We start from the raw sequence: 20,175 nt of genomic DNA on the forward strand, positions 1-20,175 counted from the left end.
GAGAAATTGATTCCTTTCCCCAGATGAAACCGTGCTCTCTGTCAGAGTGCAGGAACATCAAAGCAACGATAAACAATGAGAATGAAAACAGAGGTTTTGAAATGGAAATTGAACTTTATAATGCTTTACTTATGGTACATAGGATGTCACTCTGGATAAAGACAGTCTCTCCGATTTTTCACATCAGGATAAATTAGTAAATTTTTGAGTAATTATATTTATATTTTCTTATCATGTAAACTTTCAAAATTCTTTGAGGCTGTTAAGGGAAAATCAAGAAACTTTAATTTAGTGCTTTAGATTTTTGTTTTTGTTTGGATATTTCTTAATAAAAATGCCTAATTCCATGGGACACTGATTTTAGCTGGCAACAGGCCATTATGCAGTCTGTATGGCCCTGAAGAGTCAAGTGGGGTCTTCTTCCACCTATATATTTCTGACCTGGCCTTGTAATGTGCAAAATCTAAATACATGTGTAATCTAGATTTCAGGTGAAGACTAGATACTCATATCTGACCATTGTTGTTCTTAAATGATAGCTCAAGTATAAGAGGGTTCAAGATCTTTTCTGTTGCAGACATTCTTTGAACTGTAATTTTTATAACTTAGTTGTTATAAAATATATATTGTGAAATCTCATGTGGTGAAAAATGATTTAAATATTTTATGTTTTGAATAATACTAATGCATTATTTATCTCAGCATTTGAAAAAAAAATTGTTGCCATGCTTCATTTTGGTAAAATGGGGTCTTCCATGAGGTGTGATAGCAAAGTAAAAGATAACTGTGTGGGTTTTTTTGTTTGTTTTTTAAAAATATATTTTTATTGATTTCAGAGAGGAAGGGAGAGGGAGAGAGAGAGAGAGATAGAAACATCAATGATGAGAGAGAATCATTGATTGGCTGCCTCCTGCAAGCCCCCTACTACGGATTGAGCCCACAACCTGGGCATGTGCCCTTGAATAGACTTGAACCTGGGACCCTTCAGTCCGTAGGCTCACACTCTATCCACTGAGCCAAACCAGCTAGGGCAATAACTGTGTTTTAAAGATCATATTATAAAATTGGGCATGTTTGCTATCAATCTACAAAGAAAATTAAAAATCTAGTCACTAGTTAAGTGGCTAATAGTAAAGAAAATGCCCATATTTTATATAGGCTACATTTTGTAATTCTACTTGCATACCATTTTTAAGTTGGTGTGTCTAGGTGTATCATCCATATAGCAGAAGAATTTTTCAAAAGAATGTTGGCATTTGAAAATATCTACACTAATAAAAGAGAATCATGCAAATTGACCATCACTCCGCTACACCCACAAGCCAATCAGAGCAACTATGCAAATTAACCCAACTAAGGTGGTGGCCACCATGGAGCTGGAGTGAGCAGGAGGCTTGGGTTGCCCCCAGCGATGGAGGAAGCCAAGCTTCCTGGTTGGCCCTGGTCTCCACTCAAGGCTACAAAGTTTCAATTATAGAAGACAAATAAATCCCAGATACCTGCTTCCAGCTGGCCCTGGCCTATGCTTGGGTTGCCAGGGGGCATGGCCAGCCTTCAAACCACCACAGGACCCTATCCCAGGCTGCCCCATGCCCCAAGGGAACCCCCACCGATCCAGGACACCCTTCATGGCAAACCAGCCGGCCCCCACCCATGCACCAGGCCTCTATCCTATCTAATAAAAGAGTAATATGCAAATTGACTGTCATTCCAACACACAAGATGGCTGCCCCCATGTGGTCAAAGATGGCTGCCCCCATGTGGACACAAGATGGCTGCCACAAGATGGCCAGCAGGGGAGGGCAGTTGGGAGGGACCAGGCCTACAAGGGAGGGCAGTTGGGGGTGATCAAGCCTACAGGGGAGGGCAGTTAGGGGTGACCAGGCTGGCAGAAGAGGGAAGTTGGGGGTGACCGGGCCTGCAGAGAAGGGCAGTTGGGGGGGTCTCAGGCCTGCAGGGGAGGGCAGTTGGGGGGACCAGGCCTGTAGGAGAGAGAAGTTGGGGGCAACCAGGCCTGCAGGAAAGGGCAGTTGGGGGCACCAAGTCCTGCAGGGGAGAACAGTTGGGGGGGACCAGGCCTGCAAGGGAGGGCAGTTGGTGGTGATCAAGCCTGCAAGGGAGGGCAGTTAGGGGTGACCAGGCTGGCAGGGGAGGGAAGTTGGGGGCAACCAGGCCTGCAGGGAAGGGCAGTTGGGGAGGACCAGGCCTGCAGGAGAGGGAACTTGGGGGTGACCAGGCCTGCAGGAAAGGGCAGTTGGGGGGACCCAGGCCTGCAGGGGAGAGCAGTTGGGGGAGAACAGGCCTTCAAGGGAGGGCAGTTGGGGGTGATCAAGCCTGCAAGGGAGGGCAGTTAGGGGTGACCAGGCTGGCAGGGGAGGGAAGTTGGGGGCAACCAGGCCTGCAGGGAAGGGCAGTTGTGGAGGACTAGGCCTGCAGGAGAGGGAACTTGGGGGTGACCAGGCCTGCAGGAAAGGGCAGTTGGGGGGACCCAGGCCTGCAGGGGAGAGCAGTTGGGGGAGAACAGGTCTTCAAGAGAGGGCAGTTGGGGGTGATCAAGCCTGCAGGGGAGGGCAGTTAGGGGTGACCAGGCTGGCAGAGGAGGGAAGTTGGGGGTGATTGGGCCTGCAGTGAAGGGCCATTGGGGGGGACCCAGGCCTGCAAGGGAGAGCAGTTAGGGGCGATGAGGCTGGCAGGGGAGGGCAGTTAGGGGCAATCAGGTTGGCAGGGGAGCAGTTAGGCATCAATCAGGCTGGCAGGGGAGTGGTTAGGGGTGATCAGGCTGGCAGGAAGAAGTGGTTAGGGGCAATCGGGAAGGCAGGCAGGTGAACAGTTGGGAGCCAGTGGTCCTGGATTGTGAGAGAGATGTACAACTGCCCATTTAAGCCCGATCCTACTGGGATCAGGCCTAAACGGGCAGTCAGACACCCCTCGAGGGTCCCAAATTGGAGAGAGTGCAGGCTGGGCTGTGGGACACACACCCCCGTGCACTAATTTCATGCACCAGGCCTCTAGTATCATAATAAGGAATAGTCTCTTCTCATAATAATCCAAGTAGCTATTTGTTATTTAACTTAGTCTTAGTATTTTCAATGTAATGACTTTGATTTGTCAAGGAAAATCAGGTGTGATTCTGCATAATGACTACATAGCTTCTATTTTCCCTTCAAATACACTCTCATCCAGTGCTGTGAACAATGGGACTGACTATGGTCTATATCAAAGTACTCCCTTACCCACTGTTTCCTGTTTGGTTAAGTAAATGAGTCTTCAGCAAGAGATCAAAGGGAGGGAGCAGAGTGAGATGCTTCCTCTCTGTGGCTTTGTCAAGTGTTGGCTGCATACCATGTCCTGACACACAGTCTTCTCCTCACAGTGTCCCCTCTCCATTTCTAGAAGTGCAGCCTTTCTTGTCTCCTTGAGGACTTCATACAATAAAAACATCCAGTGCTACAAGATCCCGGGTATTGCAGTATATTCTGCGATTTCCTATATCCTATTCACAGCTTTGTAAGTAGTCCCTTTATTACACTCTCCATAGATTATACAATTTGAGTATGTCACATATTTTCTGTCGGTACCCAGGCAGATACAAGCACTCATACAGAAGGTAATATAAGAAACTTGAGTCTCCCGTAATCTGTGGCTCCACAGACTGGGCAGTTCTTTGACTCCAGGAAATTGATGAAGATCCATCTTTAGAATCTTCTCCCTCAACTCTGTGGTCACTCCCTCTTAGGCATTGATGATATCTCATAAAATTTCTGGTTTCATGACTATTGCTTTGTTTTAGGATTTTACCAATGAATTAGGTCCAGCTCCAATGCTTCCTCTTCCACAGAGCCTTGCTCATCATTTCTCTTCCTGTGCTTCTAGTCAGAATTAGGTTCTTCCCCTTTGTGGTTCTTTGTTTGAAACACCACCTAGAAGCTGTTCCACTCCCAAGAGTGTTAGAGCTAAGTGTGTGTGTGTGTGTGTATATATATATATATATATATATATATATATATATATATATATGGTATATATAGTATATTATTGCTTTCAGAGAGGAAGGGAGAGGGAGAGAGAGACAGAAATATCAATGATGAGAGAGATTCATAGATTGGCTGCCTAATGCATGCCTCCCACTGGGGATTGAGCCTGCCACTTGGGCATGTGCCCTGACTGGGGATTGAACTATGCCCTTCTGGTTCATAGGTACACACTCAACCATTGAGCAACACCGTTCAGGCAGATCTAAGTCTTTATATGTAGTTTTCTTGAAGCCAAATACTTTCAACAGACATGTATTGAGTATCAGATAAGGGGTTGTGCTAGATGCATGGGAATGAGGATATGAAAAAGAATGAAATATAGCAATCATGAGATTCACAGTTTCTACCAACTTGCTTTAAAAAGAAGACTGTCAGGCCTTGCTAGGTGATTCAGTTGATTGGAGCATCATCCCATACACCAAAAAGTTGCTGGTTCCATCCCCAGTCAGGGCATGTAGGGGAGGCAACCAATCCATGCTTTTCTCTCACATCGATGTTTCTCACTCTTTTTCTTTCTTTCTCTCTCTCTTCTTTCCTCTCTCAATCTTAGATTGATAATACTTTTCTCCAAACACAAGTGTAATCACATTACTATATCACTCCTCTGGCCACTAAATACTCTCTACTCCCACCAAACACAACTCACAAACAACCTTTGATGGTGACTCCTGTTTTCCAAATGAATTTAAATTCCTGACTATCCTGTGGAAATACTGAAAGGAAAGGACTCCAGCGAAGGCAGGTTTACTAGTAGTTTCATCCCATCATTACCACCACTACTAATGCCTCACCCCATTGGATTGCTCAGCATTGCATTCCATGGCCTGTGCCTCTCAAGTCACAAGCATTTCTTTATTCTTATCTTGCCTTTTACTGTCATTTTCATCTGTTAGAGGAAGAGTGTTCCTGTCAAGATCTAGTCCAAATGCCAATTCTCTCACCAAATTTTCCAACTCCAATAAATGGCAATCCCCATTACCTCAGTTTTCCTTTCATTAGAATTAATGACTTGCTTCTAATCTTCCAAGCTAGAGTCTAACCTCCTTAGGTGAAGGGATCAAGCTTATTTATACTTGTAGACTGATAGTGTCTAGTAGAGGGACTCCTTTGTACATGTATTTTGAACTCAGTAAACATTTCTTAAGAGAATTTACTTACTAGTGTTGTAATTAAACTTAGAACGACCTTTCTTCAGATGGTAGCAGTAAGTTAGCTCTGCAACATGAGGGGTAAATATAATTAGATAATTTTAATCTTATTAGCCTTCATTTAAATTAAAAACTGCATTACATTAGTTTCCACCTCTGAGAGAAGACTCCTATTTCTTTTCTTGCCTTGTAGTATTACTTCAGAACCTGCATTATGCTAGTTATACAGGGTTGTCTTTTTTATCCTTTTGAATTTTTCTTTAACTTTCAAAAATAAAGCTTCCAATAATTATTTGCCTGCTTTTTAAAATAATTATGTATTTAAGCAAAATCTGAGAAAAAGCTACTTGAATATGATGCAAATATCCATAACTTATAAAATAAAGAATTGGCCTTCTCCCAATTATTAAATTTTGAAAGGGTTAAAGGGGCTTTTAAAAACATCTAAGGATGTTCTTTTTTTCCAAAATAAATCTCCAAAGCTACCTATAGATTTATTGAAATATTTATGATAAAACGAAATTCAGAAGCTTTGTGTTGGTGGCATCAGAAAGAGGTTGAGTGATAGACATGATCTGATTCTTAGGGTGAATTATTAAAAACATACTCTTCTTTACAGATCAAGAATCAAAAGATCAAGCAGAACAGTTCAAAAGTTGAAAGAGATTGGATAAAAGATGGGTTGTGCAGAAGAATCCAAGGAAGAGATGAAACAACTGGTGAGGTGGTCACTGAATTTCATTGCACCAGGTATGTATGAGAGTGAACTGACATTTTTAAAAAGAGACTATTTCTGTGTGTTATTAGTGACAAATATTACATTTATAATGGTTTTGTATAAATAAAACAAATAATTGCTTTATTCTCCTACTAAGAAAATTAATATCTAATATTTTTGAGAATTTATCAAAGGCCACATATATTATTTTATTTATTCCACAGTAGAGCCCCAAGAGGAAGGAAGACACTGCTATCACCCCTGCTTTATAACAGAGAGAGATTCTGTAGTTTATCTAAAGTCACCATAAACATTAACATGGAGCTACAAGGGACTTTTCCTGGTGAGCCAGCCTTTCTTTCACTTATGGGTGCTGGATATGAAAACTGTCCTCACTATGATTGGTCTCTCAGAAGTATTCAATGCTATTAATATATTTTTCTTGAAATACGCTCTTACCTTGGTTTTTGTGTCATCACACATAACTGGCTGCTCTTCTACCTCTCTTTCCTTTTCTTTGCTCTCACCTTTACTAGTTCTTCATAAAACTGACTTTTCAAGGACATTCATAAGCTCTTACCAAGCAGTCGTTTTCCTATTCTATACTCTTTCCCAAGGTGATCTCATCTATACATATGGATTCAAGTATATCTATGTTCTGATGATTCTCAATTTTGTGTCTCTGGTCCAATTATTTTCTATGAGCTCCAGACTCTAATACCTAATTAGATCATCCACATCTACACATGGAAGCCTCATCTTCTCTTCACCATCTTCAAAACTGAATTCATGATCTTCCCCAGGAACCTGGTCCTCTTCCAGAGTCATTTATCTAATTAGGTCATCTACATCTGCACTTGAATATTTCATCTTCATCTGCAACACTTTCAAAACTGAATTGTTGATCTTTTCCATAAAGCCAGTCTTCTTCTAATTTTCCTTTCTTAGCAAATGGTATCAGCATTCACTAACTTCATAACTTGGGCACCTGAAGTTAATCTTTATGCCACTCGCCTAGGTCCCCTTGTTTATTGAGTCACTAATTTCTGTGAATTATACCATCAATGGTCTTAGAAGTGTTTACATTTGTTCACATCCCCGGCTACCAGCCTGTTCTGGTTTATTTCAAGAAAAAATGCAATAATTCTTTATTGATATTCCCCATTTTTCTTCGTTTTAATCTCATCATGCAAATGTGATCATGTCTCACTTCTGCTTGAAACCTTTTAATGACTTTCCATTACTTTTAGACTTAAGTCCATGGGCATCTGAACTCTCAATGTCTGGTCATCACTCTATGCTTTTTATTCTTTTCATTATTGTAACCATATTTTTTTTTTCTGTGTTCCTGCAGCTGGACTTGGTTACTATTTCCCATCATAGCTTACTATTACTATTTCATATGCTTTTTTAAATGTCTAGAGTTCACTTAGTCATTTTAACTAAGCCTTTTACTGCAGCTGAAATATCACTACAAGTGAGCTCTCCTTATAATAACAGAATAGGCTAGATCCCCAGTTACCAACATTTAATTTATAACGAACTCTCTATGTTAAAAGTACTTTTCGCAATATAAACTTAGTAACTAGTTATTGTTAATATATGTCTCCCTGTTAGATTCTGAGTTTTGTGGCAACAAGGCCGTAAGTGCCCTTTCTTTGTTTTTATACCTGCAGTGTCATATACAATGCTTTATATTTAGTAGGTGTTCAACAAATACAGGTGTTGGAAAAAAAAGCAAACTATCTAAAGCTCAAAATAATAGAGGCCTGAGTCAAAGATTTAGGCTCAGTAGTTACCAACAATTATTTCTGAGGTTTTTATGGTTTTTATCCAACACATTTGACAAGTTTTAGGATACTCACATTAGCCAAAATGAACAACTACTTATGCCTGTACATTTCAAAATGGTAATTGGCATATTGAATTACTTTTCCCAGTTTTTCTCCTCTTTTTGTGTCCATACCTATGCCTTGAGACTTTGCAGCCTCATCCTCTCAAACCCCCCAAAGATGGAGTATACTTTTCTACCCTTTGATTTGCGTCTCAGCATGTGATGCACTTTGACCAATGGGATTTTAGCCAATGTGTTGCAAACAGAGGTGTAAAATGTGTTGTCATTACTGGTCTTGCCCTTTTGCATTTCTGCCATAATTACTATAACTACAACCCCTAAATAGCCTGCTGGCTTCAGCAATATGACATATACATAGAGTAAACTTGTCCTAATCAACCCATAGACCTATAATCTGAATAACTATTCTGCCAATTTACAGACTCAAGAATACGAGAATAACTGTTCTGCATCACTAAACTTTAGTAACTTGTTGCTCAGCAAAATTATAGCAATAGATAACTGCTACAATGAGCATGTAAGAAGTTTTGGTGCAGAGAAGGTCAAGGAAATTAATATACAAAGGTATCTGGAATTTTTGATGTACCATCATACTTATTAGGTGTTATTAACCAGCACCCCTTCCCTGAAAACTAGCCTACTAGTGCCCTACATTGGAAAAGAGACATGGTTTTAACTAAATCATGGAATAAACATGATTATTCCACAAGATTGAGAAAAGAAGACACACATTTCAAGGAACACTAATATTTAAGTTTGGTAAGAGTAAGAGAAAGTTTTCAAGAAAAGTGGGGCAAGAGTAGTAACCAGAGAGTAGAAGGAAAGTGGAGACTGTGGTTCTTCAAAGAAGACAGTCAAATAGTAAAATGGAGAAAGAATATAGAGAAGCTTTTTTATAAACAAATACTAAAATTATATTCCAGGAGCTGACTAACATTAGCAAAAGAAAGCTTCTCTTTTTTTGCTGTTTCACTATGAATTATCAGAATGAGTTAAGTTGTCTTTTAGGAAAGTGTAGGATGTGAAGTGTTTAATATTCACTCTTCCAAATGGAGCCAGGACCCTGGGAGAAGAGCAATATTGTTTAAAAAGTCAAAGCGAACAGAGGCTGGGGAGGCAATGTAGGAGACTAGAGGCCACAGTGTTCCAGCATGCCAGTCCATGGGGCATGCTGACTTGGTGAGAGGTAGCATGGCAAAGCATTAAGGCCAGGCACTCAGCTTGCTTTTCTATGTGGGTTCTATCCTTTACAAGCTATGTGACCTTGATTACCTCATTAATTTATGAGACAGAACTACCTACCTCTTACAATAGTTTTGAATATTTGTGAGGTAATACAAGTAAAGCATTTAGAATTGAGTCTGTCATGCAAGGAATGTTCAGTGGTTATTGGCCATGTTATTATTATAGACCTCTCAGATGTATCATAGACTGTTGCTTTTAGCCAATAAGCATTTCCTTTTTTTTTTCTTTTTTTTTTTTACTGAGTGCAAAGATAGATTATATTTCCCATACTCTCTCACTGTCAGGTATGGTTATGCGTATAGTTCTTGCCAAAGGAATGTGCAGAAATGATGTATTCAACTTAAAGGAGGCTATTAATAATAAGGTTTACCTACTCCATATCCCCTTTGCTTGCCCACCACTGGAATACAGATGATAATGAGACCCTAGGGGACAGAAGATTTACAAAAAGGAAGAAATTTGAGTCCCTGCACCATGTGCTGAAGAGATAACTGCCATCCAGGAATAGCCACTATGTACTGTTATATGAGTAAGAAATAAGCTTTTATTATATCTTATTCATTACATATTTTGGAGAGTATTTATTATAATAGTTTGTCCTCACCTAAGAAAATGAAGTGGGGGAAAATAACAAAAAGCTTTACACTGTATTCCTGATTCTGATAATTTATATATTTCCTAGATGTTATGGGCCTGAAAGGATTGGCATAATTCTAAGCAATTCAAAAATCATTTATCACATGGAAACAGATAGGATACCTCTCCTCAATTTGTTAATATATGTATGGTGAAAAGATACTGCGTGTTATGCACCCATATTTGACATTTATAATAGACTGAAACATGGAAACTTTGGTAAAGAAAGCTATAGTGTTCCTCAAATTTATTTGACTAAAGAAAACCCTTTTTGTAACAATTCTGTAAACATCCCTGAAGACATTACTTTGCAGGCATCAATTTGGATGATATGGGGGAATAGCCGTTTTTAAGCAATCTGTGTAAGAATATAAATTGACAAAGCCTTTTTGGAAGTTAATTTTGTTGTGTCTATTAAAACCTTTAAATCCATAATTACACTTTTAGAATATCTCTTAAAAATTAAAAACTCATAGGAACATGAGTATAAAGGTTGTTGGTGCTATTATATTGGTAATAAAACAAAACAAAACAAAACCCTGTAAAACATGTACCTTTCTTTCAATAGAGTAGTAAGAGAACTTAGGTTTGATTCAGACTCTATGACAAACTATAGTTATTAGAAATGAATAAGATGTACATCAAAGGAAATGTAAGCTTCAGTTGGGCTTACATAATGTGGATTTTTTTCTTCTCTGAGTCACCTCCAGCAAGTAGAAAAAAAGGTCCATTGCATTAGAACTGTTTAGGAAATATTTGGTAAATAAATGATTTTAATATGTAAATTTTACATTAAAATTTAATTATTTTAATATGTATTTACGATAAATTGTTGAGTAAAAACAATGAACTTTTAACATAATTTATAGAGCAAGATCTAATGTATGTTCAAAGAAGAAACATAGAGATAAAGAACCAGAAATTACCTGTTAAATTGCCACCAGAGGTTACCTCTGAGGTGTGGAGTAAGCATATCTGGAATTAAAGGGAGAGCTTCGGTTAGACTTTACCTGGTATGCTTGTCCCTTTTAGAACAGGCATATATTCATGCATCATTTAATAATCACCATGGGTCATATATAAATCTTTTGAAATGATAATCTACTGTAGGACATTTATATTTTGAAGAGGGAATAGCAATCTTAGCTAAACCTACTGAACATTGCTCATGAGCCGAATACTGTTTAAATATTGTTCCTGTGTTAACTCACCTATTTTTGACTCAGTTAACCTTATTAGAGAAGTGTTAGTACTGCTGCCATTTTACTGATAAGGACACTAAGGATAAAGTACCTGTTTGGTACCATATATCCATGGAGTAAAGAACTCAAAATACAAACCCAGGCAATCAAGCTTTACCTGCAATCTTAACCATCTTGTTAATGCTGTGTTTGAATAAAATCAATATTCTGAGCCAGTCAGAACCTGATTGGAATAATGAAAAAGAAGAGAGGGACAATAGGCCTATGAAGGTTGATAGCAACTCTTGAAATCAAACACTGAAATGTTTGGATGGTTTTGTTAATCAGCAGAGAAATGTGACTTTGAGCTTCTTTAAAGGTTCCTATGTTTTTTACAAGGGGAATGGAGTCTGGAGTGCCTAAAAGATAGTAAATAAGTCATGTCACCCTGGTTAATGTATGAGCAGGGGAAACGAATAGAAATAAAATATTCCAAAATCCACCATTGAAAACAAAGGCGCCCGCATTTGGCAGTGGCCCGTCAAAGCACTGTTGGATAGAGATCAAAACGGACTGAATTGTGTATTTGCAGTAATGCAGCTATTAATAACAATGGAGAGATTCAGAAAGATGGTTTTTTCAGTAAAGCTGCGGTCATCTGGTCCTGTTGCCAGGCCTAACTCACATTTCAGACACAGTGTGTATGTGAACACCTCTGAAGTTTTGCTCATATTGTTTTTGGCTAGGAATTCCTCATCTCCTCCTGAAATGACACATTCCTACACATGTTCAAGGTCAAATTCAAGAGCTATCTTTTCTTTAGATGTCCCCTTAAATGTCCCCTAAAGAAAAGATAAGCCATTACCTTTTCTGTGATTCTTTAAAATCTAGGGTCCTTGTTTGTCAAAGACTAGCATAGTATCAGGGAGGGTAGATATTTATGAAATAGTAATTAAATGAATGCATGCGTTTGCATATATTTAATTAACCTTCAGCTTATTAAAAGTAATAAAGATGTCTTACAAATGTAATAATGAAATAAATACATTCTAGCAAAGGTTTATTGCATACTTTATGGTGGGCACTCTGCTAAATTGTGCACGTGTGTGTGTGTGTACACACATACAGTATATAATTTCCCTGCTGACCCATCTAACTACTATTTTACAGTTAAAGGTACTAAGGCTAAGAGAGGTTAACTTGTTCAAGGTCAAGCAAGTAATAACACTCAAAGTCAGGTTTCAATCTCAGATTTGACTCCAAAGCTTATGATTTCATTCAGTAAAAGTTAGAACCCTTGAGAAAGATAAAGGCAACATAAATATAAGAAGAAAGTTTTCTGAATAGAGTGGTGTGATCTCTACCATTGGTCTAGCAAAACACTGTAATGAGTTCTGGCTGGTGTGGCTCAGTTGGTTGGGTGTTGTCCTGTGCACCAAAAAGTTGCTGGTGCAATTACCAATGAAGCATATTCCAGGATTGCAGGCTTGATCCCTGATAAGGGGCATGTGGGAGGCACCTTATTGATGTTCCACTCCTCTCACATGAATGTTTCTCTCTCCCTCTCTCTTCTTCTCTCTCTAAAAATCAATTAAAAATCTTTAAAAAAACAAACAAACAAACAAAAAACACTGTGATAACTTTGCTACATGCAGCATACTAGTTCAAACTTCCATGTCAATATTTCTACATAATCCAGGAATAAATCAGTGATTAGCAGTTATAGCAACACTATCATATTCCTTGTATTTATACTGAATGTTAGACTCATTTCATCCAGCACATGATTTTGTTTCTTGTATTATCCAGAAACATGCCTTTATTTTGTCCAAGGGTTTGACAAAGTGCTAAAATAACTTTAGACATCTTATTTCCAGATTGTAAAAATAGAAACTCTAGCTGTCGTACATCAGAAAAATGATATTCTCTGACTATTAACCATTACCTTTGATTCTAGAAACATGTCCTATGAATCAGTCATTTGATGCTGATAAATGCCAGGCAACTTCTTATGCATAAATTGTCAATGATTTTGTGGGAGAAAGAATTCTAAAAAAAACCTGACTCATATGAATTCCGTTTAAAGACCATTGATAGCCAAGATCATATGGTCTTACCTATCAACATGTCATATTTAGATAGATATTCGATCTGGATAATGAACGGGATGAAGAAAAAAATCTCTAGAACTTGGAGCCTTTAATTATTCTCTTATAACATACTAGAGGCCCGGTGCACAAAAATTCATTCACTCAGGGGGGTCCCTCAGCCCGGCCTGTGCCCTCTCGCAGTCTGGGATCCCCTCAGGGGATGTCTACCTGATGGTTTAAGTCCACTCCCCGGGGATCGGACCTAAGCTGGCAGTCAGACTCCTTCTGGCAACCTGGGAGCCCTCGGGGGATGTCTGAGGAGGCGGGAGAGGCTCCTGCCACTGCCGCCCTCAGCCCAGTTTGTGGCTAAGCAGAGCTCCCCCTGTGGGAGCGCACTGACCACCAGGGGGCAGGTCCTGCATTGAGCATCTGCCCCCTGGTGGTCAGCACACGTCATAGCAACCAGTCGTTCCTGGTAGTTCTGCAGTTAGGGTCAATTTGCATATTACCCTTTAATTATATAACATATTCTAGAGTATTCAGGGAAGTAGTTAGAAGCTGACTATTATTAATTTGATAAGTTGATGACTGAAGAGGCATAATTCTGCATGAGAGTTTTTCTTTAATTACCACAGGTTAGCTGGAGTTGCATCAAGCAATTTGAGTTGACTCTTTTCCAAATCATTGGGGGTGTGTGCATCTTTCTCAGATTTACATAAAAATTGGTAATGAACAGCTGATGTTGCACTGCCTTTCACAGAGTGTGCTTTAAAAAAGGTAACAAAAACTATATAAACTACTTACTGGATGAGATAGTGATTGACCTGATGCAACAATAAAAATTGATCCTGGTTATTTTGTCAAGCATTAAATATTTTGTAGATCTTTCTGCTGAGTTGCCAAAAAAGAAAGTTGGGTTGTATATTAAATTTTGCCTTTGGGCATTATTACTTTGAAAGTAATCCAAATATTTTGTTTATATTGGAAGAACTCAGTGAGATATAGTTAACTGTGAATAGAATTCAAAACAATAACTCTGGAAAGGAACCATTTCCTTTGGTCAGAGGCTATTGTGTTAGCAGTATGACCAGTCAATCAAAAAGAAGAAAGAGAGAGAGAGACAACACCAGCTGTGAGAAGGCAGCTGTCAGGCTGATTGACTAGATAGCAATACAAAATTTGAAATATTTTATGTCATAAGGTAAATACTCGTATCTGAGTATTGGGAAAAAAATGTAATATGACAACTTAGAAATCGTATGTAAGTGCATTATTGAGAAATCCAGAAAAACTAAACTACCACTGCATACAATTGAAGATAACAGCAGAAATTATTTGTCTAATGGCACTGTTTTATACTGTTAGAGAGCTTTTAAGAAAAGTTGACAAGCAAATTTTAGATCTGCACATATACTTATAGTGACTTTATTCTTTTCAAGGAAGTGGCTTATCAAATCCATAAGTTTTGTTTTAGTTTAAAAATATTGTGTTTTAAGTGAATTGTTTGAGCTTTAAGAAAATATTTTAAACTTCAACAGTGGAGCACTAAAGAATTTTGGAAGAATAAGACTGAAAACAATAGAAAATACTATTTATTTATTTATTTATTTTAATATATTTTTATTGATTTCAGAGAGGAAGGGAGAGGGAGAGAGAGATAGAAACATCAATGATGAGAGAGAATCATTGATCAGCTGCCTCTGCAAGCCCCTTAATGGGGATCGAGCCTGCAACCCAGGCATGTGCTCTTGATCAAAATCAAACCCGGGACCCTTCAGTTCGCAAGCCAACACTCTATCCACTGAGCCAAACCAGCTAGGGTGAACATACAATTTATTTAATCTGTGTTTTATTTACTTATGTAGCAAAGTATTGTTGCACTTTTTGTGCACTGGTTCCATTTGACTTTTCTAGTGTTGCTAAGTAATAAAGCAGGAGAGCTACCATGCTGGGAGGTATCTGATGATTTTCATTTTTAGCAATAGTGGTGCTCTTGGCAATTAGTCAACAGAGAGTTTAGTGGACTGATATTTTTCTACAATTAGTGTTCCTTCTTATTTCTTTTTTCATTTCATTTTTAGGCTTACCATCCATCATATATATATATTGGATTGACATACATTTTGAAAATTTAATTAAATTGGGCAATCTCATTACATTATTCATCACTTTCTCTTCTCATTGATAGATTTTTTTGTCAAGTTAAAATGTTTTCCTTCCTATATTAAACACTTTTTATTTTGCCTTTTAAATTAAATATAAAATAATCTTCATTTAGCCTATTCTGTACTTCTGGATGATTTACACTTTTCTTCATTTTGTACTCTTTATATATATTTACAACATAGCTTTCAAGTTAACTCCTATAAATAGAATATACAACTTTTTTTCTCATTTTTTATTTCTTCATTTTATGGTTCAGCATATTATTTTCTCAAGAAAACATGCTTGTTATTGTTAGATCATTACCCTAATTGATGTCAATGTGACCACTGAACATGTCAATCTGGTGATTAGTCAACCACATTAGAAAGAACCTGAAAAAACAAATCTCTACAATTTACACTCACTGTTGAATGAAAATGTAACTGAAAGTGTGAAAAGATCTCTTTGGCAAACAAAGTTAAGAAATAAGACTGTAACATTTCAAATGTATTTTTTATTCATTTGTGGAGTATCATGTTTTGTCAAATTTACTACTTGCATTATTTTCTTGGAGAACAGTGAAAGTTTTAGTGTCATAAAAATCAGTTAGTATCTTACAGAAGTTTAACTATTTACTGTAACTATGTAGTCTTTCTTTTAACCCATCAAACATCTATTTTGTTAAATAAATATATATCATTTATTATAAAAATTGCATTATATATAACTATACGCAGTTGTTAAATATAATAGAGTTTGCTTCAGTAGTTACTTATTCTATAAAAACCATGGTGCTATTTTTAATGCCTTATAGGTTAATTTAAAAGAACTGGATTTCATATGGAAAGTGTTGCCAAATCCACTGTTCTTTAAATGCCATATGATGTCTTGGAAGTCCTGGAAATGAAGGGGAAGAAAAAAAAAAGGCCTGTCTCTGCTAGTTAGTTTTGTGATCTTGTACAAAATATTTTTCCTTTCTGGTTCCAGTTTCCCGTTTTATAAGATGAATAAATTTAGTTAAATTATTTCAAAGCTCTTACCATCTCCAAAACTTTGATGACCTTGCAGTTCTACTGGCATTTTTAAAGATTCCTAGTAAAACAACAACTTTTGGGGAAACCTTGAAAACTTGTATATTAAAAAATGCACAAGGCATTCAGAGCACATGAGAGTATAGCACAAGCAAAGGGTTTTATAAACTGTGGCATGCTTTACTTTGCAACCATGGCAACTTCTTATGCATAAATTGTATTTTATATTAGATTGATAAATATGGTTATTTGACTGTGATTTTATGCAGCAATCCATGGTTCTTCAAACTTTGTGAAGATTTTCTAGTTTATAGTATAAAGCTCTGATACACCAAATAACATTACCAAATTATTCTCCCTGTCTTTGCTGTGAAACTCATGTTGGCTGCTCTTGATTAGAAATGAAGATAAAATTAATTGCCTGATTTTTGATACGGACTTTCAAAAGCTTAGCAGATTTCATTAGTTAATCCAAACAATATCGGTGTAAGACAATTTGCCTCTTCTTTTCTCATTCTCCCAGCCCCACTTTGTTCTTTATGATCTGGATCTGGATCAGCAGATTGACAGGCAAACACCGGAGCCAGAGGAGCTGGTGCTTTTTGTTTCACAGGGTCCTTGTTTTTTGCAGCTTGGCTGATATTCTAATAATAAGAGGAAAGTCAGCATTTCATGTCCCAGGAGCATGAACTTCCTGCCCTGCTTTGACTCACACAAAGAACATCTCCAGGCCAAGCATCCCCTGGCAGGGTTTAAGTATCATTACAGTTTTTATCGCATGGCCTGCCCTGCAGCCCCTTCTCCAGTACCATGCCATGATTAGTCAATGCACAGATGTAAAAGAAACCTGCCAGTGCCTTGAATTGAAATCTCCTAACATCATAACATGTCACCCTGAAAGCAATGGAATAAAAACAGGTATTCAGGTCTGAGGAAACAAGAAAAGCCGAACACCACAAAGACTAGGACAAGGATCTTTAGTTCGACGCCTCACCAGTCCGCTTTGGCCTGTGAGTGTAAAAGTGGGTAGGACACCTTTTGCTTTGAATGTTATACCCATTGAATCCCCTGGCTGTCTTCCCAGAGTCTGAGTATCAGAGACCCCTAATGAAGGCTTCATGGCATTCTTTTGAACTGATTCCTGCCAAAGAAGCACAGCAGAAACAAAAACACTGCTGTGGTGTTAGAAATCACAATTGTCAACTTTGGAAAAAAAATCCTAGTATGTAGGTTAGAACAATATCCATGTGGTTCAAGTAGACTGATGAATTTACTGGAAGGATCTGTAACAGAGTGGCCGGGGAAGGATACTGCTCTTTGTCTGGGTACCAAGCTTAGAAAAGTAGAGGTGGGTTTAAATATCATGATGCCATGTTAAATATTTTAAAGCATTTGCTTTTTGCAGGGGACTTTATAGAGAAATGGAAAAGCAAAAATGTAGAAAAATAAGTTAAAATTTTTTATTGTATCCATTAAATAGGGTTGAAATTAATTAAACACATTAAAAATGTAAATATTCTGACAAGGTTTTGCTAACTCTTAAAAAATATCATGTGAACCAAGAAATCTCATTTTGAAGATTTGTAACATTTGGTCTCAATGCTTCTTTGTAATATCTCAGGAAAATATTGACATTAAACAATGTTTTTGGATTTAAAGTGACCTTAAGAATCTATAAGTAGCTTCTTTAAAAAAAAAAATCTGTATTGTTGAAAGTATTACATATGTCCCACTTCTCCCCACATTGACCCCTTTTAGCCCTCCCTCGGCCCCCTCTCCAGGCCTGCACCACCCTATTATCTGTGTTCATGAGTTATGCATATATGCCTACTAGTTCTTTCGTTGATCTCTTCCCACCCACCCACCCACCCACCCCTGCCTTCCCTCTGAGGTTTGACAGTCTGTTCCATGCTTCTATGTCTCTGGGTCTATTTTGTTCTTAGAATTCATTCTTGCTCCAGATTTCTTCCTGAGAAGCTAATTGCTGATGCTAATAGTTGCCTTTCTCATTTTTAAGATTCCTTTAATCTATTTTAGAGCATATAACTAAGTTATCTTCTCATGTTCACCATTTACTGATAAATCTACTATACTCAATACTTTTAAATGTATTATACCTGGTGGAAGTTTTCATTTGACGGAAATTATCAAATTTACAAATTAGTCACAGATTTCTAGTTCTGCACTGGGGTAATGCAGATCATTGCTTTGTGCCTCCGTTTCTCCACTTTTATAAAGTGAAGCAGGCCATTAAAATAACTTTCTAATAACCCCTAAGTAATGGCAACTCGGTCTCAAATAAAGCATAATAACTTCACGTTTAGGTGAATGTAGGAGCAGATAGTCCTGAGCTCTCTGCTCTGAATACAACTACCTTTCTGTAGAAAAAAAAAATCTGAAGATTCTGTTCAACAAGACATTGTGTCATTTAGTATATCTTTGTAATCCAATACTCTTTGGTAATGATCTATTCATCTTTTCCACACTAGTTGTGCGTTCCTTGGTGATAAGGACCCTTCTCCCCGCCCCCCACCCCGCCTCTCTCTCTCTCTTCTCATTATTTGCAGCCCCTCTGACCAACCCTGACACATTATGGACTCTCAATAAAAGCTTGTTAGATACACAAATGAAGGAGCGAATGCATGCAATGATGCTTAGAATAACCCAGGCCAAACCTGTAAATGGCAAACTTGTTTCGGTCGGCTGCCTTCTTTTTCTTTACTCCTGTGTTTATATTAAGCTTCATATCGTTATAAAACGAGGGTGCAAATCACAACACTCAACAAGATTAAAGAGATGCATCTATTTTGAAAATAAAGAAAAAAACAAATTGGCATGGAAAAGCTTTCTTTGGTATGTGTAGGGCTATTTGGAAAAGAAAATAAGTTTGCTATTATTGCAGACTTATTAATGTTTGCAGTTGTCCTGATTATTCTAACGCAAACCAAATGGCATTTAATTTGGCAGAAATTGCTCTGGACGTGCAATCTAAAGAGGCGAGAAATGGAACAGACTTTCTTTATGCAGTGTTTGGGATGTGGTTAAATTATTTTAGGATGTTCAACAGTGTAGTGCAAATTCAAATCCTGTGGGCAAAGCTAAACAAGCAATGCTAGGCAGCTTAGCCACTTAATCTTTTGGTGTTCAGTCTGTTGGGTCTGAGCTGTGAAATGGTTCCTGTGGCTTTCATGTGGAAAATGAGAATGTTCTGTAACGGCTGACGTGGGAATAAAGAAGTAAATACAAGGAAACTCTTACAAGCTCTTAATATTAACTGCACTAAGTAAGTGTAACTAACTGCATTAAGTTATTGATTTATCAGGGCTTGACCAAATACTATTTCCCTTTGTCCTTTTCTGAGGACAAGGACAAAAGTACAAGGAAGTTAAATGAGCCAGTGGTTAACTCGGTTATTGGTGAATGTACTGACTATTCTTCTAGCTGCCTTAGGAGAATGTTCAAGGGGCCATTTATAATGGCTGGAAAACTAATACTTATTGATCCTGATCATCCAATTATTAAACTATCAAAAATATATTTTCCTTATAAATGCTGTATAGTCCCATTCACCTAATTAATGAAATACTCTAGGACCATTTGGATCGAAACCCCAAATTTCAAGGAGATGCCCCATTACAGTTTATTTTTCCCTCTTAAAATATCACAGAGTTATTTTAACCCTAGTTTATAATGGTGAAAAAAGAAGAATAGCCTGTTTTACATGGCTAAATGAAATAGACTATTAACTGGTAAATAGACGGTAGATTGCTGTTTAGGGATGGAGTTTAACACCATATATTTAGGACATGCAAACGACACCGATTTCAGTCACATTTGGGTGGGTTCCAGACCCTATTAAAACTGACAATGAAAGCAACTTTATTTACTTAGAGATGAGAGGGGTGTTCTAGGGGGTCTTCTTATAACTGCCAGGCTCGAAGGAGCTGTAGTATCCCCTCTCTCGAGTTGGTGATTAGACTTTTGGACCATTTTAACGGGTGCAGGTTTTTCCCCCCTCATTTCTAAAGCTTTTAAGCACAAATCCCAATTGTGAGCTTCACCACACTTGAATTCTGATTACCTTTTCAGTCA

The sequence above is a fragment of the Plecotus auritus genome (assembly GCF_963455305.1).
Source record: "Plecotus auritus genome assembly, chromosome: 2".
In the NCBI taxonomy this organism is placed as follows: Eukaryota; Metazoa; Chordata; class Mammalia; order Chiroptera; family Vespertilionidae; genus Plecotus; species Plecotus auritus.